At 44.0% G+C, this 26918-nt stretch overlaps 1 protein-coding gene and 1 long non-coding RNA gene across 10 annotated transcripts in view; both read right to left on the bottom strand.

The window, feature by feature from the left end:
• Nucleotides 1–26914, bottom strand: part of LOC134483899 (uncharacterized) — a 29089-nt gene extending 2175 nt beyond the window's left edge. The window contains exon 1 of one of the 2 annotated variants that reach the window (XR_010061088.1): nucleotides 64–26914. This is a non-coding gene — a long non-coding RNA (uncharacterized LOC134483899). The other variant, XR_010061087.1, reaches the window with a different exon arrangement.
• Nucleotides 1–26918, bottom strand: part of Ank3 (ankyrin 3) — a 623484-nt gene that overhangs the window by 456391 nt on the left and 140175 nt on the right. The gene's annotated exons all lie outside the window — the stretch shown is intronic.

Raw genomic sequence — 26918 nt, forward strand, 5'->3', positions numbered from 1 at the left:
CGTTGTGTGGCTGCTCCCTCGGGGAGAAGGGATACCTCAGCATGGCCCCACAGAGGCACCTACTTCCAGCTCACCATACCGTGCCTCTCCACCAAACATATCCCTGGTTTCCTTCTTTCTCTTTCTTATAAAACACAACACTGAGCGTGATGTAATGCTCCCTCCTCCATTCTTCCCAAGAGCGGCCTTGGAGCAGACGGGGTCAATCAAGTGGATGACCAGAGGGGAGGACCACAGAGAGGTGGCTCATTCATTCCGGCCTTTGGAATCTCAGCTTTCTGAAGGTGAACACTAGGGTCTGTTTATGACGTAAGCAGGCAGAGAGCCCACCCACCAGCAGACTGGCATCTGACCCAATTCCAGCCAGGAAAATGTAGGGCAAGAACCCAAAGGTTATACGTACCCCCACGTGAGCACGGCCCATATCATGGCTTTCAGGGAAATCCAATAGCCAGTAAGGTGACCTTCCAGAAAAACGACCTGTTTTAAACAGCCCACAAGGGTCCATGCTGTCTTCAAATTCTGGGGCTAGAGAGACAGCTCAGCGGTTAAGAGCACTGGCTGCTCTTCCAGAGGCCCCGTTCCTAGCAGCCACAAGGCAGCTGACAACTGTCTGTAGCTCCAGTTGCAGGCGATCTGATACCCTCAAACAGACATATATACAGGCAAAACAGCAAGGCACATGAAACAAAAATAAATCATTAAATCAAAATGCGCAGAAAAACTGAAGAAAAACAAAACAAAACACATGACTGGAGTAAACTAGATTGTTTACGTTGACAGTGACGGGAGACCGTTGCATGATGGGAGGACTGTGGGTATAGCATGGCTGACAAGAAGGTGGGATTTTTGAGCGTCCCTATCTTTCCCCCAGATTCCCATGTCTAGGATGTATGGTGGGTGATCTTGTCAACTCGAGGATCTAGAACGAAGATCTCTGGGCAGGGCCTGTAAGGTCGATCTAGATTGGGTTAACAAGAGTTGGGAAGACCCTGTCCATATGTGGGTGGCAGCATTCCGTGGACTGCAGACCTGAACTGCATGAAAAGAAAACCAAGGCGAGCAACAGCGTTTGCGGATCTCGGCTCTTGACTATGAATGTCATGTGACCACATGGCTGATGCTCCGTCCGCCATGTTTTTCCTACCATCACAGACTGTACCCTCAAACCTGTAAGCCAAAATATATCCCTCCTGAAGTAGTTTTACTGAGTATTTTATAGCATCAGCAAAAGCAGTAATCAAGAAACCACCCCACAGACGAGTTGCCAGCTATGCATACACAGTGTGAATTTGCTAGAGCCCTGGATTTGAGTGTGCACAGCGCTCAAAGACACGGGTCCTCGTTCTGGCCCATGCTGCATGGAAGAACAAAGCATCGCTGTGTAGAAAAAGTCAGAACCAAGAGAAACAGCCACGCAGCGCTCGGTGAGTCAACAACATTGGGAACAAAGCCCCGTCATATTTCAGCGCTCTCTGTGACACCACCCAGCAATGCAAGGGACAATCTGGCTGTGCCACCATTCCATGCAAATTTGAAATAAGAACACCATGAAGATTTCTGAGGCATAAAGAAGAGGGACGAATGGTGATTATGAAATCTGAAAAGTATTGGGTTTTTTGTTTGTTTTGGTTTTTACTTTTGGTTTTGTTGGGTTTTTTTGTTTGTTTGTTTTTTGTGGGGGTTTTTTTTGGTGTTGTTTTTTGCTTTGGGGGGGGTGTTTTGTTTTGTTTGTTTCTTTTTGAGACGGGGTCTCACATATTCCAAGCTGTTACACAGCTAGCTACACAGTGAGGGACTTGGACTTAAGTCCTCCTGCCGCTGCCTCCTGACTGCTGAGATAATAGTCCAGCAACAGCGAGCCCAGTTTATGAGGTTCGAGGGACTGAAGCCAGGACTTTGTGCACAGATAAGGGGTCTGTCAACTGAGTCACATCCACTTTCCACCCCTGAGGGAAGCCTGCTTTCCTTTTCTTGAGACCTGGGCTAAAACCCTGCTTTCCATTCTTCTCCAGGACCCAGTCATCCTTAAGAACCTCTCCCCACCCCACCACACCCCCACTCCCACCCCCGCTCTGACAGGTTAGCAATTTCTTCTCTTAGAAGATAACAGCTTTACAGGGAATGTCAAGGTGTTTCTAAATGGCAGCTACAAACATGGAAATATTACGAGGCAGCTCCCCGCCACGATGACACTGAGATTTTTAAATCCAAAACAACGTGTACGGATAACAAACTAGCATGTGGTCAATAGCGCTATCATTTCTACCTCTGCCTTGATCGTCTTCAACGCTAACACATGGTGCTACATAGTATAGGATACTTTTAAAAGTCTAAGTGTTTGTGACCAGTGTTTATGGGTCTTTGCATCTGTTAATCAGAAAAAATGATTAGCACACAGCCACTAAATCCCTCAGACAGTCAGAGGTAAGCATTTAACATCTGATCTCCTGCAGAACTGAGCGCTGAAGGAAGCAGGTAATATCTTCGCCCTCGCCGTCCGAGTGATCTTGACCATAGTCACACCCTGTCTTTCAGAGGTCATGCCTTGATTTTAGACAGTGACTGCATTTCCCTGGCCTAGTGCTCACGCTGGTAAAAGAGTACATCCACAGTAATATCCATCATTGCCCATTTAAAGCTTCCTACTGGATTTTTTATATAGCTTCTGTTGTCATAGAAATAACTTTTCTATGTAGGTGAAGTGCTTGCTGGGAAACATGGGGAGCTGAGTTTAGATTCTCCCAAACCCATAATAAAGCCAGGCAAGGGATTCTACTGCAGTGCGGAGGGGACAGGAACAGGTAGATATGGGTGGGGGGATGTGTCAGCTGCTTTGGAGGGAATGACGAGATTCAGGTTCAGAAAGAGACTTGTCTCAAAATGGAAAGTTGAGGGCCAGTCAGGGGAAGAAGTGGCAACATCAAACTCTGACCTCTACACACACACACACACACACACACACACACACACACACCAACCACATGAATGCATCACACATACACATACTACATGCATGCATCACACATACATGCATGTATCACACATACACATATCACATGCATGCATCACACATGCACATACCTACCACATACATGTGTCACACACATGCATGCATCACACACATACACCACATGTATGCATCACACATACTTCATGCATGCATCACATATACACACACATACACATACCACATGCATGTATTACACACACCACATACATGCATCACACATACACATACACACACACACACACACACACACACACACACACACACACAGAAAGACTTAAAATGCCTACAAGGAGGCTTGTGGAACTTCAAGGCAAAGCAAGGGATTGCTTGGTGCTGGGAGTTCAAAGTCAGTCTAAGCAATACAGAGAGAGCCCATCACAAACAAATAGTTTACGTATAGGAATATGTAAGAAGCACAAAAGCAAGCACTTGTGTTTTAAAACTTCAAAGAATATTACAAAAGCCTGCTTTTGGACGCAGAGGCAGTAAGAGTGAAGCCACTAGCTTTTATTTGATTTCCAAACAAAGGAAAACAAAAAGAGGCACCACACTTTGCTTTCTTTGAGTGGAGGCGACCAGTTAAAATTGCAAAGCTCTACAGAGAGAACACCTAACACCTTTAAAATTGCATAAGTGCCATTCACCTTGAGGGAAAGTTCACATTTTTCTTCCCCAGAGAAAAATTTCCCAAAGTCCACATTTGAAAGCATCCAGTGAGAATATGTATAACAGCTGATAATGCATGTTTTTAATCAATACCAACCTGCTTTATATAATCAATCAATCCCAAGCCTATTCTTGTATACCTCCCGTCAAATTCTAAGTCGGTTCATGAAAGGCCCAGGTCTTTATTTATTGACCCCCTTTACTTATAAACTTTGGTTAAGTAGGGCATATTAAATCCTATCGGTTGTAATCATTTACCACTCCATTTCTCGAGTACAGCTCACTCTTAAAATACTACAGTATAAGATCAGTTTAGTAACTTAACACCAACACTGACGGTCTTCATTAGGTTTTCACTGCTATGGAAAACACCATGACCAAAAGCCACTTGGAGAGGAAAGGGTTTATCTGCTTAGGATTCTCAGGTTGCATCAGTGAGGGGAGTCAGGGCAGGACCCTGGAGGCAGGAGCTGATGCAGAGGCCATGGAGGGATGCTGCTTGCTAAATTGCTCTCCATGGCTTGCTCAGTTTGCTTTCTCGTGAAACTCAAAACTGTCAGGTCAGGGTGGCATGGCACACAGTGGCCTGGCACCTCCCACATAAATAACCAATCAAGAGAATGTCCCAGGAGCAATTCCTCAATTGACATTTCTCTTCCAAAATATATCTAGATTTGTGTCCAAACAAACAACCAACTCCGGCATACTAACATACAACAGCTTCCAACCAGGAAGCACTTTACAGTCATGAGGTCATTTCTGGTTTTGGTTTTGTTTTGTTTTGTTTTAGACAGGGTTTCTTTGTACAGCCCTGAGTGTTGTTGGAACTAGCTATGTAGAGCAGGCTGGACTTGAACTCACAGAGATCTGCCTGACTCTGCCTCCCACAGTGCATGCACCCCCACCACTGGCTATAGGGCCCTTGTAGTCTTGCAGTAATCTTGATATGAACAGAACATCATCTTATCCACCATTTTTTACATGAGCTCATGTGTGTGCCTGTGCCTGTGTGTGAGCGCATGTAGGTGCCTGCCTGTGACGTTTATCTGGGGGGCAGGGGCAGGCTGCACATACTTTCATTTGTCAGGAACCCACCTTGTACGTTAAGCTGGTTGGACATCAAGCCCCAGGTTTTTCTTCATCTTTCTGCTTCGCTGGTACTGTGATTATTCCAAATACGAATCACTATGTCTGGCTTTTTTTTTTAACATGGCCTCTAGGGAATCAAACTTGGGCCCTCAGGCTTTGTGAACACCTCACTGGTTAATCAATTCCCCCTGTCCTTATCCCCTATTTTTATGGATAAGAAAATTGAGGTTGAAAGAATTTATGCTTCTGTTCAATCCACACCTTGCTACACTGTATCAGTTGTTCACATAGCACAGATGTGCAGCCCGGTCTGGTCCCTCAAAGCCAGCACCAGGAGCATTTGCAATTCCAAAGGGAATTAGAGGAGAAAGAAAATCTCAGTTACAAATAAGAGACACTTGCAGTGACCCAGCTAACCAAATATTGTCATACGTAGGACAGAGAGAAGCGCCTATTATGGTTTACTCTTTCACTCCTATTTTTCCAGACTGTCAATATTATGTCTCCCTGTCCCTTTATTTTCAAATAATGTGTATATAAAGGCCACTTGTCTTGTATCCATATCAGGGCAAAGTCTAATGGTATCCTTAATACTTAGAAACTTAGTTGAATTAATGCTTATTATGGCCATTTTAAACTCATCAATACACGACTACATTCACAAAAAACAATATTTTAATCGTCCCAGAATTCTCACCAATTTGGCACTGAAGTTGGAGTCTGTTGAGGGTGAACACTTTTCTTATTCGTTTAAGGAGAATGGGGATTTTATGTGGAAAAAGTTTCCAGATCAAATCTCCGTATTGTTTTCATGCCTGACGTTTAGACAAACAAATAAAAAGAAAACAGTAAGGTAAGGCATCCCCAGACGGCACCTTGATAAAGAGCTGGGTGCTCTTCGAGGAGCCTCCAGGTGAGCCGGGCTGTCAGTGAAAGCTGTGGGTTCCGAATGGGACGCTAGGGGGCGTGTTGCTCCGGGCTGACTGCACAGGTTCCTGTAAAGGAGCCGGTGACCGAGGAGGAGTAGAGGACATGGGACCTCACTCACGAGAAATAAGCAACAGTACTTTCTCTAAAGAAGCTTTGCTTTTGCGAATTCCCTCCACAAAATAGCAAACCTATTCAGTGATCCACCATCCCATGAACAACAAGATCACCTACCTGCAGAGCTGAGAGCAAGCCATGTGGGAGGCATACCAAATCTGTTTATTCTCATCATAGGATGGCAAAGTATTATGTAAGTATACCTATATCGTATATCTGTATAGATTAATAAGCTGAGCTAACGAAGATAGTTAAATAGCTTTTAAGAGGTTTCTTCCCTGTAAAAGACATTATTATTGTGTGGAATCCCCTTACAGATAAATGAACTCTAAAATTTTTCAGGCTACTATGCCATTTTGACATAGAAAGAGAAAAGGAAATAAAATATGGCATGGTGGCTCGTGACTGTAACTCTGGGACTTCGGAGACAAAGAGAAGAGGTTTGAGAGATTAAGGGCAGCATGAACTAAACACTGAGATCTGGACTCAAAGAAAAGCTGTGTGCCTGTGTATTTGTGTGTGTGTATGTGTGTGTGTGTGTGTGTGTCAGTGTATGTAAGCCTGCATGTGTGTGTCTCTGTCTTTGAGTGTGTGTGCATGAGAGTGTGTGCATGCATGAGTATGTGTCAGTGTATGTGAGTGTGCATGTGTGTGTGTGTATGTGAGAGTGTGTCAGTGTATGTAAGCCTGCATGTGTGTGTCTCTGTCTTTGAGTGTGTGTGCATGAGAGTGTGTGCATGCATGAGTATGTGTCAGTGTATGTGAGTGTGCATGTGTGTGTGTGAGAGTGTGTCAGTGTATGTAAGCCTGCATGTGTGTGTCTCTGTCTTTGAGTGTGTGTGCATGCATGAGTATGTGTCAGTGTATGTGAGTGTGCATGTGTGTCTGTGTGTTTGTGTTGAGAATGAGTATATATCAGTGTATATGAGTGTGCATGTGTGTGTATTTGAGTATATATGCGAGTATATGCGTGTCTGTGGGGGTGTGTGGATGCATGTATGTGCACATGTATATGTATGTATGTGTGCATTTGAATGTGTCTCTACATGTCTGTGTATGCACATTTATGTGTGAGTACATGTATGTGTGTGCATGTGTGTGTGTTTGTGTGTGTTCATATGTTTTAAAGAGTAGAGAAAGGATGTGAATTTCAAAAGTCTAAAACATTAAGCATAATTTATAATGTTTATCTAGCTGTCTCTTTTTATTCTGTGACAAAGTGTATTTGCCTCCAATACTAAATCTACTCTAACATACGATGAAGAGAAGATAGAAGATATCCAGTATCAACCCAACACCAGGTAGATGTCTCTTACCTCTAACAAGAAAGCAGAACATGTTACACAACCCTGGGTCTTAGGAGCAGTGACCTGACTCTGTGGTTCTTTGGCACTTTCAAAACTGGCAATTTTTGGGGGGGGGGTCTGCATTTGATTTCTTTTTACACATTTGTTGGATTGTACACCTTTTGTGTCCGTGCTAAAAATAGACACAATCCAGTGTCTACTTGGGAGTGATGGTTACAGCATAAGTCCACAGTTTAGGACAGGTCTCATAGTGTCCCCTTTAAGGAATTTCTGTGCACAGAACTTAAACATTTCTGATCTATTCAACTATATATTTTGACCAAGACTACAATATGGATTTTCTTTACATGATAAAGAGAAAAGTGTGTGGTGGTGGTGATAGTCATGTGTGTATATGTGTGTACAGGATTACTATAGCATACAGCTGAGATTAAATACTAATAAGTTACTCATTGGAGTCACGAAAATAATAAGCCACAAGTTTTAAATTTCATTTTGAAATCTCAATCACTCAGTCCTGTGCCTAATCACCTCTCCAATGGATTTCTCTCCCAGCATACCGTTTTAGAACTAACACAAAGAATTAAAATAAAACCATCACGATGTCACTACAACAAGAGAACAAATCTGTTCATTTTGAATTTTTTATTTGGCTGGTTTATACATAGACTTTAATCACGTGGCCTTCATACACACGACTGAACAGAAAAGTTAAAGGGAAGTGACTGGCAGCGTTGTCTGTTAGACCATCCCACCCAGGATCTTGCTCTTCCGGGTCATTAATGCTTAACCTTGCTGCCAAGCCCTGCTTTGGCTCTGATCCACCGAGACGGGCGATGACATCGCACCTCTTGACAGGATACACAACTGGCGTCAGAATTGTTTGCAGCTGTATGTAGATCTTCCTTGCAAAGGGCCCTTAGAGTGTTGTCTGAAGCTCTGAGAGAGGACAATCACGCTACTGGGAGTGACACCCAAGTCTGTGTGCACACAAGCCGAGAGCATCAGCTGCCACCGCCGTTGTGCCTTCTGTCAGTAAGGGTGAGAATGTATAGATTTTTAGATGCACTCCAGCCTCGGAGACATCAAGACGTGGGAGGGACTCTGCTGAGAACTGAGAATATACAACTCTCATATTCCCTTCTTGCTAATCTACAATTATAAATCTGAGTCTTTTCATATCTCCTATCCTATAATTATAAAATGTAAGTTAATTCCTGCGCTCTCAACTAAGTATTTAATGAGACGGAATGCAGAGCACTGCGCATATCCACGGCTGAGACTTCACAACTAACTAAACTGTGCATATGCTAGGTCTCAACAAAACGCCGTCATTACAACAATAAATATAAACACCGTTAGTTTTTAAAGTAATCCATATAATTACCAAATTCGAGCATATGGTTTTTTTTCTGAAGGATCTTGGGCACCTGGTGAATCTGCTGTGGCATTGCAACACAGCAGATTTACTCACTGCAACCATCCGATGATCATGAGCTCCGAACGGGTGACATCTCGGGTATTGTTAAGAACATAGTTGGTTGTAATATCCTGGCTATTTGAAGCATGAGGTCATAAAATGTAAGAATGGAATTGTTCTGCTAAATCCATTAACGCAAGCATTTCTGCCTCCTTTGTCTCATTGTAGTACCCACTGACAAATTACAGGGGTTGAAATTTAACTACACTACCTAATGGCAAACTTCCTCAATGAGGGAATGGTGAAGAGACCAGAGAAAAGTAAGCTTTGGATTCTAACCGGTAGGAAGGCTGGGCCAGGCACACAGCCACTGGCTGAGTGCAGACTTGGTCACTAGTGAAGCAATGAAGCCAGAATTTCCGTCTTTTAAAAAATAGTACTTAATAATAAAATGGAATAAGGAATGCAAATCTCACAGACTCGACCCAACACAGAGGAGGGGATTTGGGATGTGTTAAATGTGCTTTCCACTTTAATGAACTCATTTATCCATATTGCATATTTAATAAGATCAATACCTTCCTGACATGCGCTGATCTGGAATTGCAAACTTTCAGTGTCCCCGTGAAGCTACTGAACCCCCTCAAGCACTGCTCATGGGGGCCTCTCTCTCTCTCTCTCTCTCTCTCTCTCTCTCTCTTCCTTTCACTACATGAAATGCATTCAGTGCCATTAGGAACGTGATGTGTGCCACCAGCTATCAAATAACTTTTATAGTGGGCCTTGGTGAGGGGTGTGCAGACAGGGTACACGTGAAACCTGAAGTTATCATTTCAATAATCAAAAGGGTTGAAAAACATGAAAAGACCGATGATAGACATACAGGTAGATAGGTGATAAGAAAAGGGTTAATAGATGAAAGATAGAACAATTTGCCAGACAAATGTTAGGTGCTAGAAAGACATAGACAGACCAACTGACAGGCAGACAGAGACAGACAGACAAGTGATGGGTGGATTCCATATTCACTGCAAAGATTCCAGATGCTGGCTAGGCTCAGGCCTGATGTTCCAGTCAGCCATGTGTACTCACAACGTCTCAAAACTCAGCTCAAAACACAAGACAGAATTCAGAGGTCAGGAAACCCTGCTGGTTGGTTATCTCTTGGCTTATTATCAGCCTTAAGGTACTTATTTAAGAATATTATTAGTCACTGGGCGTTTAATCCCAGCACTTGGGAGAAAGAGACAGGAAGGTCTCTGAGCTGGAGGCCAAGCTAGTCTACAGAGTGAGTTCCAGGACAGCCAGGGCTACACAGAGAACCTTGCCTCCAACAAAACAAAACAAAACAAAAATTATCAGTCCCAACACAGCATCTAGAGTTTCCTTGCATAGTTATCAAATCTAACAGCATTGATCATTTAGAACATAATGGCTGTCGCTTCTACTGTGTTTCTATCGGCTTTGCCACGCAGTTCAAGTGGTGCCTTCTGCAGAGAGTCTTGTCAAATTAACAGCAGCCCACATGCATTGGCGCTATTCTATAAGCCAGTGTCTCATGGGTCTTGGGTGAGTCCTTGTATTTCCATCTGTCTTCTCCTTTTCAAACTTCAGTAACTGGAGCCCTTTCCCTAAATTCAAAAGGAGCCGACATAGGAGACACCATTGTGTTTTACCCTTAAAGTTACACCCTTTGGATCATGCGTGTGTTGTGTGTTTGTGTGTATCTGTGGGTCTGTACATGTATATCAGTGTGTATCTCTGCATGCATATCTGTGTGTCTGTGTGTGTATCTGTGTGCATTTGTGTGTGTGTGTATCTCTGTGTGCATATTTGTGTGTCTGTGTATTTATCTGTGTGCATTTGTGTGTATCTCTTTGTGCCCGTGTATGTATCTGTGTACATTTATGTGTATCTCTGTGTGCCTGTGTGTATATCTGTGTGTATCTGCATGAGTATATCTGTGTACCTATGCAATCTGTAAGTCTGCATGTGCAGTCAGGGAGGTCAGAGGGCAACTTTCACTGCCATTCTTCAGGTGCTGCCGACCATGTATTTATGATGGGATGTTTCACTAGCCTGGAGCTCACCAAGTAGGATATGCTGGCTGGCCACTGACCTCTGGGGAGTCTCTTGTCTCTGTCTTCCCAGAGCTAGGATTACAAGCTGATGCCACCATGGGGTTCTGGGGTTTGTGCTTGCCTGGCAAACCCTTTGCCTACTGAACTCTAGCTCAGATATTAGTATCTGTTCACAGAGATATCTGCTTACTGCAGGCCAGCTTCCAGACACTGCAACGGTATGGCACGTTTGAGTCCACACACTTCAAAGTGGTTGCCTTTTCTAGCATCTGACAAGCCAAAACACACCATGAGCTCCATGTACGAACCAAAGGCACACTTGAGTGGTGGTACATGCCTGTAACCTCAACATGGGATAGGTAGGCAGAGGCAGGAAGACTAAGTCTGAAGCCAGTTGCGTTGCACAGTAAAGGCATGGCCAGTAGGAGCTACACAGTGAGACCGTGTCTCAGGAAAACCAGAGAGCAAGGGACCTAACTCACTGGTAGAGCCCTTGCCTCGGTGGCCTAGGCTTTGCTTCAGTCCCTAAGACCGTGTATAAAAACTCCACTCAACAGATAACAGCCATATCAGACACCTAATTTTAATGTTTCAAGATGCATATGGGAGAAGGCTTTTTCTGCATCCCTAAGTAGATGCTCTCCTAATCCTAAGACATGCCATTTATTTGTTACACTATTTTTAAGAACCATAATTTTCCGAATTGTGACATGCTTTACAAAAAGTACATGTGACGGTATCTCACTACCATGACTCGAAATGGAAATGATTTTGAAGTGAAAATATAGAAAATATAAACAGCTTCCACCTTGGGGTTCCCAACAAGAAACCCACTTTTCAGTTGGCTATTTCTTTCATCAGAAATACTATTTTAGTAAAACAAAACAAAACAAAACAAACAAACAAACAAAAAAAACCCCAAATTCCTATAAAGTAAAGAGCAACAGTCAGAAAATTATATCAAGTTTTTGTAACAAACACATCTAAAGCAGGACTCTTAAGATTTGGGTACAAAGTCTATGTTGTAATTAAACACACACTCCTGGAATCTAAACCAGGGAGCCTCCTGCTTATGACTACACATAAACTGAAAAGTTAAAGATCACTCAAAGAGGAAAGCTACATTGTTTTTTTTGGTTTTTTGTTTTTTTTTTTTTATCTGAAATTGAGACTGGTTTTGAATGGCTGGCCTGAATGAATGAATTTGTCTTGTAAGGCACGGCCAAACCAGCAAGTTCTCCGTGGAGGAACACTCCCTTCCTCCAGGGGGACTAGGGAGTCGTTTTTTTACCTACTGAGGTTTAATGAGATGCAGCACCATTAAAAAAGAAAGGAGACAAACAATACCCCAGTCATCAGGTCTGGGAAGCTGAGATCTCGGGGACACCCCTTGGGTCCCAGGAAAAGAGGACAAATCCACAAGCAAATGTGTTTCTGACACTGTTTTCTGTTCATCTGCATCTCCCGCATGGCAGGGTAGTTAATGATTACCTATTTGGATGTTAACCTTCTCCCGGTTACATTCAGTAGCCTATAATGGAAATTCCTAGGAAGGTAACTTATCTGGTTTGGACTCCAAAAAGAATGACCCAAAGGAGGGACTGGGAACTGTCAATCACACTACTGGTCGTTCGGAAAGCTCTTTGTAGACCTGCTAAAAGGCTTGTTCTCATCCCGCATAGTAAATAAGAAACAACCAACACTAGGGTTTCCCTAGGAGAGCCTTTCACTGGCAGCAAAGGTAACTGCTTGCCTGCATGCATAGGCTCTCACAAGCCTCTGATTATTTCTCTCTGGAAGAAGTCTTAAGCCAGATGTGACAAGGCTCGCCATCTGTCTTCCAACCAGATGTCCGCTTCTCTTCCCTGGACCACTGGTCATGATATCAGACCCAGATTGTTTAATGGTTTGTATTGAGAGTGGTCCTCTCAGGTCTGGCACTGGTGTACCAAGTACAAAGTCCTCCTCGGGCATTCTGTTGGAGTGAGTCTATTGCCTTGTTGTGATGTTCTGGAGTATATCAGGTACTGTTTGCTAACGTTCCAGGAGGGGTTCCTGTCTCCATTCATGTGGCACTAGTATCTGCGTTTCCCACACACATTCCCTCCTCTACGATACTCATAAACACTGGCTTATGATTCTTATTTTACCTGACAAACTTCTAAAAAAAAAAGTAAAATATTAAATGACTGGAAGAGTAATACGCTACTAAAACACGAACATAGCAGAAAGCACACTATAGAGGCCTGTTGAAGAAGAAAAGATTGTCAGCCATCAAGTACCTGAACCTAGAATTATTACACAGCCAGCAATGCCATACAGAGAATAATGACTTGAGAGAGAAGACAGGCGTTTGATAAAGTCCATTCAGTAACGTCCACTGTTTCTCTACTTACAATAGCCAGGGGGAAGAAAGGACTCACCTAGCATCAATGGATAACTAGGTAGGTGGAGTGTAGGTTACTTATGCAGTAGATACAGCGGAGAGTTACTCAAATGAACAAGAAATAACCAGGACAAAACATCCCAAAGGCAAGAAGCCAAACTCAGGACTGCAAGACCATGTGGTTCTACTCACTTGATGTATCCAGAAAGGCTAACACCATGGAGAAAGGAAATGCAGTGCTGGTGGCCAGAGCCTGGGGATGAAGGAAACTGGGCTCTGCTGTGGATGAGTGTTAGAGAAACGGTAGCTATAACTAGACAGTCTTAGCTACACTTTGTAGATAAAGTGAAGGTACCAGAATCGTTCAGGTTAAAATAGTGATGACAGTAAACCTTATGCCATTTGTCACGATGAGAAAAGTCAGAAGGGAAACTTAGAACTGGATGTAAACAACACTCATATGGTTCCCAAGGGGATACAATGGCTGACCTTCATGCCAACTGGACTGGACTTAGACTCCAGAGTGCAACTGAGGAAGAAAAGCCCACCTCAAAATGTAGGTAGGGATGCTCAGACTAGACAAAACTAGGAACAGGAGAGCTGGCAAGAACAAGCATTCATGTCTCTGCCTCTGGCCCAAGGACAAGATGGGAGCAGCCATCTTGCCTCATGCCTTACCACTCCCCACCTCTCAATGATGGACTATAGCCCTTAAAACCACAAGGCAGGATAAACCAGCCCTTCCCTCGGTTGATCTTTGTTCTCTGAAATTTTGTCATAGCAAAAAGTAGCTTATACCAAGGACTTCCATGAAAGGACCCAACTTTCTTCATCACTAAATAGGGCGTTCTTTGTATAACTATTTTAGGGCGTATATTTTTAATTCCAAGATGTTTCTTCATGTCCTTTATAGATATAATCATAGAATGACAACTGACGTTCTACTTGAAAGGTAGAAAGATTAGCAAATATTCCCTTGTTTTCTTTGCACCTCGATTATAAAAATATCCAACCTCTAAGATGTGTCGGCACATCTGTTAGAGACAATACAACACCAGAGACGTCAGATGGAAATATTCTTCAGTACTCCCATCCAAAAGCACACTGGAACGCCTTAAATCCCACCTGCATCATGACACCTTAAATCTCACCTACACCATAGCAATCTTAAAACCCACCTCTTACCATAACTACTTAAATCCCGCCTCTTACCATAACTACTTAAATCCCGCCTCTTACTCTATTACTCTCAATCTCTTTGGAAGAACGTTGTCTCTTGAAATCCGCAAGGGGCAAGAGGACCCAGCGCTACATTTACATTACATTTGAGGTGTTAGACAATGTGGTTTCTGTCCAATGTCATCTAAGAAAACTCAATGGGGACTGTTAGGTTCCCTCAGATCTTAGCTCGCGGTCCCCAAATGGTGACAAAGTAACTGTACCTCCTTCAACCGTTTGAAATAGGCACCCGGGCCCGTGCCAGGTATTCCTGGGGTTGGCACAAGGTCACACGATTTGTAAATAAAGAAAGGGCAGTGGGGAATTACCCAGCGCCTGGTTTCCATCTCAGGTTCCTCTGCCCTCCCTCTCCACGCTGGGACTCCAGAGCCCGGGTGAAACTCCAGGTCGAAGTGCATCTTACCTTGTTATCCTTCCTTCCTTCTGACCAGTTAAATACGGTACAGAGAGGGAAGGCTTGCGTGTGCAACACTGAAGTGTAAAATTCACATCCAGGGCTAACCTACCGATTATTCTACACCAGACACATAGTACCAGACGTTAACGTCAAGCAAACATCTAATAATCTCTCTGCCAACTTTGATGATTATTTACAACTCGATGGGTCTTAGAAATGGGTTCCCAAAGCAGATTTTTCTCTAGAGAGACTGTAAGTACACAGTTTTCTAAAACAACTAAAAGAGTTTTTTTTTTAAGATTGATTTATTTTATTTATACATGTACACTGTAGCCGTCCTCAGGCACACCAGGAGAGGGCATCGGATCTCATCGCAGATGGTCGTGAGCCACCATGTGGATGCTGGGATTTGAACTCAGGACCTCTGAGAGAGCAGTCAGTGCTCTTAAACGCTGAGCCCGAGATTGTTTTTTTTTTAAAGAGATTGGAAGACAAATTTCTGATTTTCTTGTAGAGGAGGAATGAAGCCAACGGAGAAAAATTAACGTTACCACAGTGGAACAAGTCATTCTGATTTGCGAAGAAAGCAGGATGAGGGAGCTTGTTAACATGGAAAGAGGTGGGGGCGAGGAGATGGTTCAGCACCTAAAAATGTGCTTTAGAAGTGAGAGAACCAGACTTGAGATCTCGAGAACTCAGATGAAAGGTGAGTAGATGTCCGACTATAATCCTAAGCCTCAAAAGGCAGAGGCAGGGGATCCGCTCAGACAGTGAGACTAGATCTTTGAGCTCTGGGTTTGATTGAGAAACCCTGCCTCAAAGATTATGGTAGAAGAGCCATTCAGGAAGAACCCCTGTTGCCACCCTCAGGACTTCACATGCACGCACAAACAAATGCACCCACACACGGAGAAAAACTCACATGCATACATGCACATCACACCCATGCTCAGGAGAAGGATAAAATGGTAGGAAGGCTCAAAAAATAAACAAAAGCGTCTCATTTGGGATGAGAAGTTAAACCTGTACCCCCGAATCTGCATTCCTTCTACATATGCTTCTAATGCTAGTGCCAAGATCGACCCTTTGTCCTGCCGACTTCTGGCTGAGAACTAAGGGAGAAGTTTGACATTAAGGCCCCAGGGAGAGAAAAGCAACTTCACTTCACAGAAACACAGGCTTGGAAAATTCCTGTAATTTGACTGTCCTTGAACAGTTACTACCTGGAGACTCGAGAATTAAAGCTCACACGTGTGAGTCTAGCCTCTGCTCCATCTAGCACAACATTCAGAGAATTTCTTTTCAGCACAACCAACCCTTTCCATGCTTTCCAACAAATCTTCGCCTTGAAGGTGAAAAGCTTCAAAATAAGCAGATAAATATAATCAGTACAGTACATGTGTCTGTTTTCCAAAGACAGACAAACAAAAATTACTAAATTAGCCTATAAGACATTTACACAGAATATCTGATATCAAAAGCCTTGTTATCAGGTACGCTACTGAATAGAAATCTGTCAGAGGGGCTGGGGATTTAGCTCAGTGGTAGAGCACTTGCCTAGCAAACGCAAGGCCCTGGTTTCGGTCCCCAGCTCCAAAAAAAAGAAAAAGGAAAAAAAAAAAGAAATCTGTCAGAAACTAAGTAACTAAGATTCTGTAGTTCTTACCTCAATATCACAGGACACCATATTCCTAGCTGTGTTCAAGAGATTACCCTCGAACAGCCAAATTCTCTAAATAGTGAAAAATTCCCAGTTAAGGACTGATGCGCTGATGAAGGGTGACAGTATATTTCAAACACATTGACATGCCTGGAGTTCTCAACGGTCCCATCTCTCAAGACGTCCCAATGGCTGGAGTCCTAAAACTTGCTACTGCCCTTCCGGCTTCGTAAACATCCTGTTGAATTTTTTTTTTCTAACTTAATGACACAGAGAACAGTTGTAGATGTGAGCCTTGCTCAATGGGTCAGAACATGGAACTTCAAATATCTGCAGCCAAGCTGTTTCCTCCGCCTCCCCATTTGTGGAAAACAACAGATTGAGAGACACAACCCCGCTGGTAGCAGGAGGCGCTCCATCTCTGTTCTAACCAACATCTTTGAAAAAAGGGTAGCATGGGGACTAGTAAGTCAGAACCGCAGAGCTTCTGCTTTTCAGAAAAAAACGTTGATGCTATTGAGAAATATTGATTTAAATACACTTGTTTGGTTCACTTCCCTACCTGTGATTACACATAAAATCTTTCCCACAAATATTCAGATGACCGTGGAGATCGATGCCTGCGTTTTTGCTGCCCTCTCTACAGGAAAGTGGAGTGGCCAAGAGAAAGTGGCAAGAGCCAAGAAAGCTTTCAACTTTGCAAACTGCCAATTGTCTAGTGCCGAAATCACTGGGCACAAAGAATAAAGAAGTTAGCATCAGGCAAGTAAGAGGGTGGGGATTCGACGACACGCTCAGGCAAAGGACGTGGAATCCAACCTACTTCTCAAAGCATCACTTTGATTTGCTTCGGTTGCTTCATTTTTCATTAAGGGCAAGCGAAATGCTTGTGTTAAATATGAACAAGATGCCCTGAGCAGGGACACTCATGAAAATTACAGAAGCTATAAATCCACTCTTTGAGGAAACAGTCACAAATAAACATCAGCTCAGGGTTTCAGTTTCTAGTGTATGTACGCATTTGTGGTTTGATCTTACTGAGTAGACTATACAGCAAGAGAAAGTTAAGTGCCAAATGGAGGGCTGAGGACTATGTGTTTCTGCAGGAAAGTCCTTGCTGTACTTAGCCTATGGTGGCCAACCATAGACAAGAAGGACGCACACGCACCAAGATAAGGGCCCGCCATCCACATGTCCATCAAAAGCTCACAAGACGTTCTCCTACTCAGGTGTCAGGCATCCCCAACTGACTCCTAGAAATATGTCTTTGCCTTCCAAACCATGATGATCCTGCTTAAACCCCAAGAGGAAGAAATTCATTTTTTCACAGTAGGAAGTAATCCTCAAGGTTCTCGCCAACAGGGAGAGTCACTAAGGCCAAGTGCTATCCTTCCTCAGCACCAAATATCCCAGAGTCTTTTTTTTTTTTTTTTTGGTTCTTTTTTTCGGAGCTGGGGACCGAACCCAGGGCCTTGCGCTTCCTAGGCAAGCGCTCTACCACTGAGCTAAATCCCCAACCCCAATATCCCAGAGTCTTTTCAAGCAATGCCTTCCTCTTGACGTGTCATCTGTTGGCAAGTGACCGAATTCCTCTGGTGGCGGTGGTTCAGCCAACCATTTAAGAGCACCTTCTCGGTTAGGTCTTCCTTAAGCTATAACAACTCAATACATTGTCCCTTCTGCAAGCCCCAATCTTGTTTCCTTCTTAGCAGTTGATGCTGTCTTATGTGTATGCACATGGGTACAGGTATATATGTGTTATGTGTGAATATGCAATGGACTGTGAATATGTAGGTCTGAGGTCAACCTTGGATGTTACTCCTCAGGTGTTATACACACACACACACACACACACACACACACACACACACCATTTTTTTTTATAAAAAGGGTCTCTCAATGGCCAGAAAGGCTAACCAGCAAAACCTGTGACCCAGTTGTCACCCTTTCCCCTATGATGAAATTACAAGCATAAGAACCACATCCAGGTTGTTAAATAGGTTCTGGGCATTCAACTCAGGTCCTCTTGATTGTGCTACCTACACTTCACCAATGAGCCACCCCCCCCAACCCTCAGTTTTGTAAATTAGCTTATCATTAGCTGTCTAATTTGTATGTTCATTTCCTGTCTTTCTCCCTACGTGTTCCTTATAACTAGCATAGTAATTTACTAGACGAATAATTGTTGAGAGCGGTTAGCACAAAGGCGGACCAAACAATGCACTAGGCCTACCAAAGAGCTTCTCACTGTGAGACCTTATTTAAGACATGCACAGTGGAAATGGCAGACAAACAGCTTTTCTGTGTTGAAAGTAAAGCATGGAGGCCGTCCACCACAGCCGCTTGTTCACATGTGTTCTGAGCTTAATGGTAGATATGCCTCTTGTGCTAAGGGTCACTGGTGAGGCAGAATTTTGCTTTCCTTTGGAATACTGCTAAGGTGGTCCTGTCCATTAGCATCTGTCAGACGGACATAACACAACTTACAGCAGTGTGCACTGTTCACATTATTCCTCTGAAGTGGGAGGACCAACCCACTGGGTTGCAATGGCTGCGTTGGCAAATTAATAGAGAAGCAAGGAATGGAATGAGATGTCCAGATTTGACATTGTTAGCAGAACCACAGAATGTCACCTTCTCACTGATGTCTCACCCAAAGAAACAGAATAAAAACTAAAGAATCAAAACGGGGAACTTCGTCTAAACCATGACAAAAATGCCATGATGTACAATCATTACAGAAAACTAATTAACCTGCATTTGATTAACATTAAATTTTTTGGCAAGTATGGCCAAGGATTCAGTCAAACAATAACTTCCTCTTAAAGTCTGCATCTTTTTTTCCTTGAGGAAATATGTAGCAAGTGCTATAGGACAACCTCGAGAGATGGCAGTGAATAACAAAATATGGAGGAATCTCAAACCCTGGGTTGGGAAGATGGCTCAGTGTGTACAAATGATCTCTGTCCAAGTCTGATGGCCTAAGGAGGGTCCCCAGAACTCACAGGAAAAGTCATTGAGGAGGCATTCTACAAGCCAGCACTCTTATGGAAAGATGGGAGGCAGTTACCAGAGAATCATCCAGAAGGTCGTGGGCCAGCTGGCCTAGAGCGCATGAACTGGCAGAAACAAGAGAGACCCTGCTTCAAAAGAAGCTGGAGGAGAAAAACCAACTCTCAAAAGCTGTCCTCTGACCTCCACATGTGTAGGGTGTGCAACGCATGTACCTGCAAATAATATGTGTGGGCACACACACACACACACACGAAACCAACAATAATATTTTCAAATAATAAAAGAACCTCAAGGGGGCTGGGGATTTAGCTCAGTGGTAGAGTGCTTGCCTAGGAAGCGCAAGGCCCTGGATTTGGTCCCCAGCTCCGAAAAAAAAGAACCAAAAAAAAAAAAAAGAACCTCAAGACAGTATTTTAGTTTTTCTTACTACTTTTTTATCTTAAAAAGGCCAAGCTTTTTATAATACAGGTAATCTTCTCAACTGACCTGTCCACTCACTGTAGCATCTGTAAGCTCCGAGTGCAGACCTTTCCAGATCTTTAGAGGGTACATGCAGACAGTGTGGCTGTCCCCAGACACGTCTTCGAGCCGCATAAGCAAAATATCTCCACAGGAAAACACACAAGTATTCACACTATGTAGGATAAACATGGGACTATAAATAGCTTCACGTAAGGTCAGACTGAGTTTTGCTACCAAATGGGTTCAGGTGAGGTCAGAATTTGCCACCAAGTTCAAGGAAAAGAAATTCCATTCTGTCTTCTGGCTTTTCCAGATGTGGAGAAGGGCCTGTGAGGCTGCACTGCACCAGGGCCTTGTTGCACTTTAAAAGCTACACACATTCTCTGACCCTGAGCTTCTACATATGAAATAATCTGTACAAAGTTTCTTCTGTTTTCTTTTTTTGAGATTTTATTATTATATTTATATGATTACACTGTAGCTGTCTTCAGACATACCAGAAGAGGGCTTTGGATCCCATTAAAGATGGTTGTGAGCCATCATGTGGTTGCTGAGAATTGAACTCAGGACCTCTGGAAGAGCAGTCAGTGCTCTTAACCGCTGAGCCATCTCTCCAAGTTGTTTTTTTTAATAATAATAATAATAATAATAATAATAATAATAAATCTCCAGAGGGGCAAAACCACTTCAATTTTGATTTTGAAAAGGTAGTGACTATGCTGAGGGCTTAATATTTTATAAAATTTTGTAAAAAAAACAAACAAAAAACCCCAAACCAAAAAAACCAACATAACAACAACTAAGGCCTGTGAATTACTACAGGTAAAGACAATATAGAAACCTATGAACCCAGAAAGAGAGCTCTGCTGGTGAAAGCGCTTGTTGTATATGTCCGAAAATCTGAGTTTAATTCTGGGAATCTACAAAACGATAGAACGGGGCCTACCAAGTGCCCTTTGACCTCCATGATTGGTATGGCACATGGGACCTCTCCCACTTGGTTCACCCCACCCCACCCCCACATGGGATGAGGATCAAATCAAAACAAACTCAAATGTTAAGTTCAAGACGATACCATTATAAATTAGACAGGAGGGAAAGGAGTGAGAATGCCTGCTTCTCGGGTGTGGGCTTGTAAGACACAGAATCATCTTCACTTCACTAACTGTGGAGCTAATGGCATTTGTCGAGGTAATATGAACAACGGGTACTAGGAAGTGAAAAAAATTAAAAGTGGCCTGCAATATCAAAGCAAAAATCCTCATCAGGAAAGCACATGGGTAAGTAAAAGGGCCATGAACAGCTCTTCGGTGGATGGAGAACTCTTCTGGCAAATGTAACAGTTTTTCCGGTGGCGGGAACAGTTCTTCCGGTGGCTGGAACAGTTCTTCCGGTGGCTGGAACAGCTCTTCCGGTGGCTGGAACAGTTCTTCTGGTGGCTGGAACAGCTCTTCTGGTGGCTGGAACGTCTCTTCTAGTGGATGGAATGCCTCTTCCGGCGCATGTACCGCCTCTTCCTGCGGATGATGGAGAGCTGGCCCCTACAGCCTAGCAAAGCTCTGAGCCCGTGATTGCGCTCAGGGAGCCACTTCTCAAATCACCACTCTCACCAAACAAAAGCCTTTCAGAGGTGACTCGCCTGGCGAGGAGTCGAGAATAATACCCAAGCACAGGGATGGAAATGACAGTTCAATGCAACTAACTACTCAGTGGATGTTCTCAGGGCACGCTGGCCTCCTCTCCCCCTCAGTAAACAGCATAGAACCTTCCAGACACACAACCATAGGCCTGGAGCAGAAACCCCATAATGCTAGCGCTATTAAGAACATGGGAAGCTCACCGGACACAGACACGCTCTGCTTTCCCTGCAAACATGCATACGCCTTTGAGCACATGACTGAGCCTCATCAGAGAAGAGAGGAATATGACTTTCACAGATAACGTACTTAGCCTGCTTCAGTTGGGCAAATAAAGAGCGAGGGAAGGGATAATGGGAGCCACTAAAAACTAGCATAAATACAGCAAATTATATGGCATTCATAGAATGGAAAGGTAACTGAACTAAAAAAAAAAATGAAAAATACCTTTCTGAAGTTCCATAAAAAATATACCCACTCACTGGAATGCGCCTCATTAGCTCATAGAACTGTAAATATATACCTCCTTTTCCTCCATCTGACACAAAAATCACTGAATACAACACGCAAAGGACCATCCCTAAGTCACCACCGACTGTGGACAGCATGGACCAATTCTAATGAAATGTGGATGATCAAGAAACAGAGCCATGACCTAAAGGACAGATCTTGCCTTAGTTAAGGTGTCTATTGCTATGTTAAAACCCCATGACCCAAAAGCAAGTTGGGGAGAAAACGATTTGTGTGGCTTACACTTTAAGATCACTATTCATCATGGAAGGAAGTAAGGGGCAGGAACTCAGGAACTCAAACACAGCAGGAACCTGGAGGCAGGAACTGATGCAGAGGCCATGGATGGATGTTGCTTATTGGCTTGCTCCCCATGGTTTGCTCAACCTGCTTTCTTATAGAACCCAGGACCACCAGTCCAGGGATGACACCACCCACAATGGGGTGGGCCCTCCCCCTTTGATCACTAATTAAGAAAATGCCCTACAGCTGGATCTGGAGAGGGCATACTCTCGATTGAGGTTCACTTCTTTCAGATAACTCTGGTTTGTGTGCCAAGGTGACACATGATGAGACAGCACAGACCTGGTTGGTGTTTCTAACCAAAATAACGGCTCACATATTTTTAGACCACAGCCTAAATTTCATCCCAAGAATCCACATTAAAAACAAAAGCAAACAAAGCAAGGTACAGGCCGGTGGAAGAACTTGTCTCCACAAAACGAAAGTGTGGCCTGGCAAGATGGCTTAGCAGGTAAAGATACACTCTACCCTGAGTTTAATCCTAGAACCTACACAGCTGAAGGAGAGGACCAACTTGCAAACATTATATTCTGGCATCCAGGCACACACACAAACACACACACACACACACACTTGCAGTCATGTGTGTTCTTTCTGGCACTGTCATACCTGGCCACAATCCATCCCTGGTATCCTACCCCCAAACATATAAGCCAAGGCGTAGGTCCCTAAAGACACCAGGACTTTCCAAGCCTCTCCTTGTCTTGCACTGTCTCTGGAAGGTTCTTACCACATTCACTTAGGAAACATGTAATTTCCTAACACTGACCTAGACTAGTCCTTTTCCTTTTCCATCTATCCTTTTCTAACCTCCTCCTCCAAGCACAATTTGCTCCCTCACCTTTCTGGCACCAGACAACCAGTATTCACTCGTCTTGGGCGCCCATGATACCCGCCCTCATCTCCACCCCGCACCACGTCTGCTCAGTGAAGCACATGAATAGACGGAACGCCATCATTATTGTGTGTCCTGTGACACACACCTGAGGCTGGAATCCTGATCATACATCCATCTGGGTGCTGTCATGGACAGCATTTTGTCCTGTTTACCGCCCAAGTTGTAGAGATATAGCTCTTAAGAGATGGCTGTCATTAAACACGATCATGAGGTGATATCCGGAACCAGCAGGACTGCTGGTCTTATTATAGAGGAAGACAGAGAGCTAGCCAGGGACAGAGGCTAGGAAGCGGTCAAGTGAGCATCCTGAGAAGTCTGCAGGTTGGTAAGATCCAGAATTTGACTGGATGGCCCCTAGCCTCAGATTTCCAGCTGAGAGAACCGTGAGTAGGTAAAGTTCATCTAATCCAGTTACGTCACCCTGCACAGCAGACTATAGGAATGCCCAGGAAGCACGGTCATGAAATGTCACTGTGTGTATTCCCCTGTGGTGGTTTGGTTGAACGAAACCAGGCTGGTGCTAACAGTAAGGTGGAGAGAATGCTTGCCTGGCATTTCCTCTCCCAGGCATGCCTGAAATCCCACCGTGAAGATGACTTAGCTGCCGTCATTCAGGCACTGCAGAAAGACATGATCCTGTTGATTATCTTTTCTTTTGCTTTGCGAACCTCTCTGATTGCTGTGCTATCTGGTTGTTCTCCCTGCGAGACTCTGTGTCCCGTTACAAGCAAGAGTAGATGAGCGCTCAGGCCTCCTGAGTATTAGTCAACTCTTTTCCCGTTACTAGAATGAGGAGAGATAAAGATCTTTGGTAAACAGCACATATGTGTACATACACACACATTCTCTCTCTCTCTCTCTCTCTTTCTCTCTCTCTCTCTCTCTCTCTCTCTCTCTCTCTTCAAAGTCAGCAGAATAGAGGCGTTATTAGAGAATAGAATTGTCTTTCTGTCCCCGAGCAGAACGGAAATAATTGATTGGCTCCGATACACTGATCTTGCCTCCTCGCTGTTAAATACACCTCATGAGCCAGTGTAATTCCCAATGCCCTAAGCTTGCCAGATGAGCTGAACACAGTCCATAGCAGCACAAAATCTTCACAGCCATTTTGCCATGTACTTCTATACACAGATGGGTTTAATATAAAATTCGAGGCCAATGTAACTCCATCCTTGAGTAGGAAGTACTGAAAGGGTCTGGGGAGGTTGGGCAATGCCACAGAGGGTGGGTCGAATGGCCCATCAGCGATGGTGCATGTGGCCACACCCACCACTACTGCAGTGCAGGTCACTTGGGCCACTCAGAAGCCTCCCAAACTACTCAGGGATTTAAAAGCCGATCATCATCAACAAAATAATAAAAAGTCTATTTCCATGTCGTTCTCAACCACCCAGTTTAAAAATCAATGCATGTTCGGTTAAAAAAAATGTAAATGTTTGCTGATTTAAATAGCCATGTCGGCTCATTGTAAAGCCCCTGAGCTGCAAAATAGGAGACGAGGTTTCCTGATTGAAAAGCTGTTTGGTTTGTGGGTCTTCTAAGCTGCTAGAGATGATTTACTTATTTAGTGCCAACTGCATACCAAGCAGCTGTGACGGGACTCCTAAAGTGACCGTCGGAGAATCTGTATGCCTAGGAGAACAGGGCTCAAGACTTAACTTGAATGCAGTAGCAGAAGAGGGGGTGGACCATTCCCAAGAACCTGCTGCCTGCATACCAAGGAGAATCAAGGGATGGGACATTTGACCTTCAAGGATGCATGGGATAACACTGAACCACTCAGTACTAAGGCTCTCTTGGTGGCAAAGACAGGCACGAGGAGAAAATGGTTCCGCTTGGGGGTGGGGGAAATACTGACAAGAACTCCACTGTCCTTCACAGGAATGAAAAACAAACATTGGCACACAGGTGCAGTATTTTGAAGGACTGGAGTCTGGTGGTCTGGAATTTAGAGCCCGCTGAGCCTCAGCGCAGAATTTAGAAGGAAGCAGGAAGGCAACAGAGGCTTTGGTCAAGAACATCGAGGCAGCAGGCAGGACCCTGTGGCCTGAAGTGGGAAGGCCTCAAGGCGGTCTAAAGCAGTGTGTGCTGCTCCACACAGGATCACCTCATGGGAGACATGAGATCTCGCCAGAAAAAAAAAAATGTTCAAGGTATAGAAAGAAAGGGGGGGAAAAAAGAATCACATCCGCAGAGTCCACGTGATTTACAGCCACCCCCAAGCTGTTGCTCATTTTCACCTAGATTGTGCTGTCAGGTTTCATGTGTCCGTCTGGGCTCTCTGTGACACTCTTGTGTTCAGAATCGTGGCGGAGCCTGTCAGACACTTAAGGCTATAGCTCAGAAACATGAGCAGAGCTGACAGTTTTCCTTGAGAACAGCGCTGCTCGGCTAGGCATTAAGCAAATCATTTCTGCTGTGCAGCTGCGACCTGCTCCCTGGGGAAATCACACTCCCACCTTTCCGATGCCGTCAGGCCCCATGGAGCCAAGAAGGTCCAGGAAGGGAGGGTTGACTTAAAACCAGTCTGTACAGCTTCACTCTGTAGGGTACTGAACTGCTGCCCAAGAATGCTGGCATGACCCGGGACATGCCTCAGCTGAGTCTGCCAGCAGCAGCTCCTTTAAAGTATGTCTTACTCAGAGGAACCTTTTTCATAAATAGAAAGTAGGCTATGAACGTTTTTTTTTTTGAAATGCTCGATATATTCAAGCAGGAGCTGCAATCTTTCATGCTCTCAACTGTACCCAATCATTCCCTGGGCGTCCGCTGACTGAGCATACATCACACTGGGGGGGGCAAGGAATCATTTTAAAGAGACATCACCGGATATATCAGTCCTGGGAATTAAAGCATAAAAATCTAAGAATTCGAACTGAAGACGCAAAAGCCCAGCATCCATCCCCCCTTCAACAGCTATGACCTGCAGTCCTGTCTCGGAGACCTGTTTCTCTTTGTTCTAGATGTATCGAACCTTCCCTTTGATGGCACACCCTAAATCTGAGACCTTTTACGAACCATCGTGGGTCAAAAGCACAGCCCGGATCGGAGAATTACCTGTCTTTCCCGTTTCAAAATGAACGGAAAAGTTCAGGGCACATCTTAGGATGACACGCGCATTTGTGAAAGCCGGGAATGAATCTACAGGTTTGTTGCAATTCTCCACTGTTCTTTTGACAAAAAAAAAAAAAAAAAAAAAAAAAAAAAAACCTCACATCGCTTGGAGAGCGAAATTAATCTCAGGAACTGAATGGATCCTTGAGGCGTATGGCTGTCAGGCAGCAGGGCTGAATGCAGACCTAAGATTTGTCGGCCATCAAATGAATCAATGATTAAGATGGTGCTCACCTCCATGCTGGGATTGTTAAAGTCTAAGTACAGGTTTCCCTAAGTTTGCCTAAAATATACATTAAAGCTTACCATCTACATCATAAGAATATTCATTAGTAATTGTACCCTACCGATTCCAAGCATCAGGGAAACACACCCACTCACATAATTAGGACATCTGTTTACTTAATGTTCCTTCTCCTGCTATGAGAAAGAACAGGAGCTCAGCAAATCCGAATCACGATGTTTTAACTGTTTAAATATTGTAGCAATGGACCCCAGACGAGCGCTTGTCTCCAACCCAGAACACACCCCATTAACAGAGGAGAGAAAAACAAAAGCATTCTGCTTCGATCAGCTTCCTTCTGGTTGAAAGGCAATCTCTGGGAAAGAAGCAGCCTCCAGCTCACTTCCCCGGGGAGCCGGGAGAACAATGAGAGAACATGTTGATTCTACCTCTT

This window comes from Rattus norvegicus, chromosome 20 (genome assembly GCF_036323735.1).
Source record: "Rattus norvegicus strain BN/NHsdMcwi chromosome 20, GRCr8, whole genome shotgun sequence".
Taxonomy (NCBI): domain Eukaryota; kingdom Metazoa; phylum Chordata; class Mammalia; order Rodentia; family Muridae; genus Rattus; species Rattus norvegicus.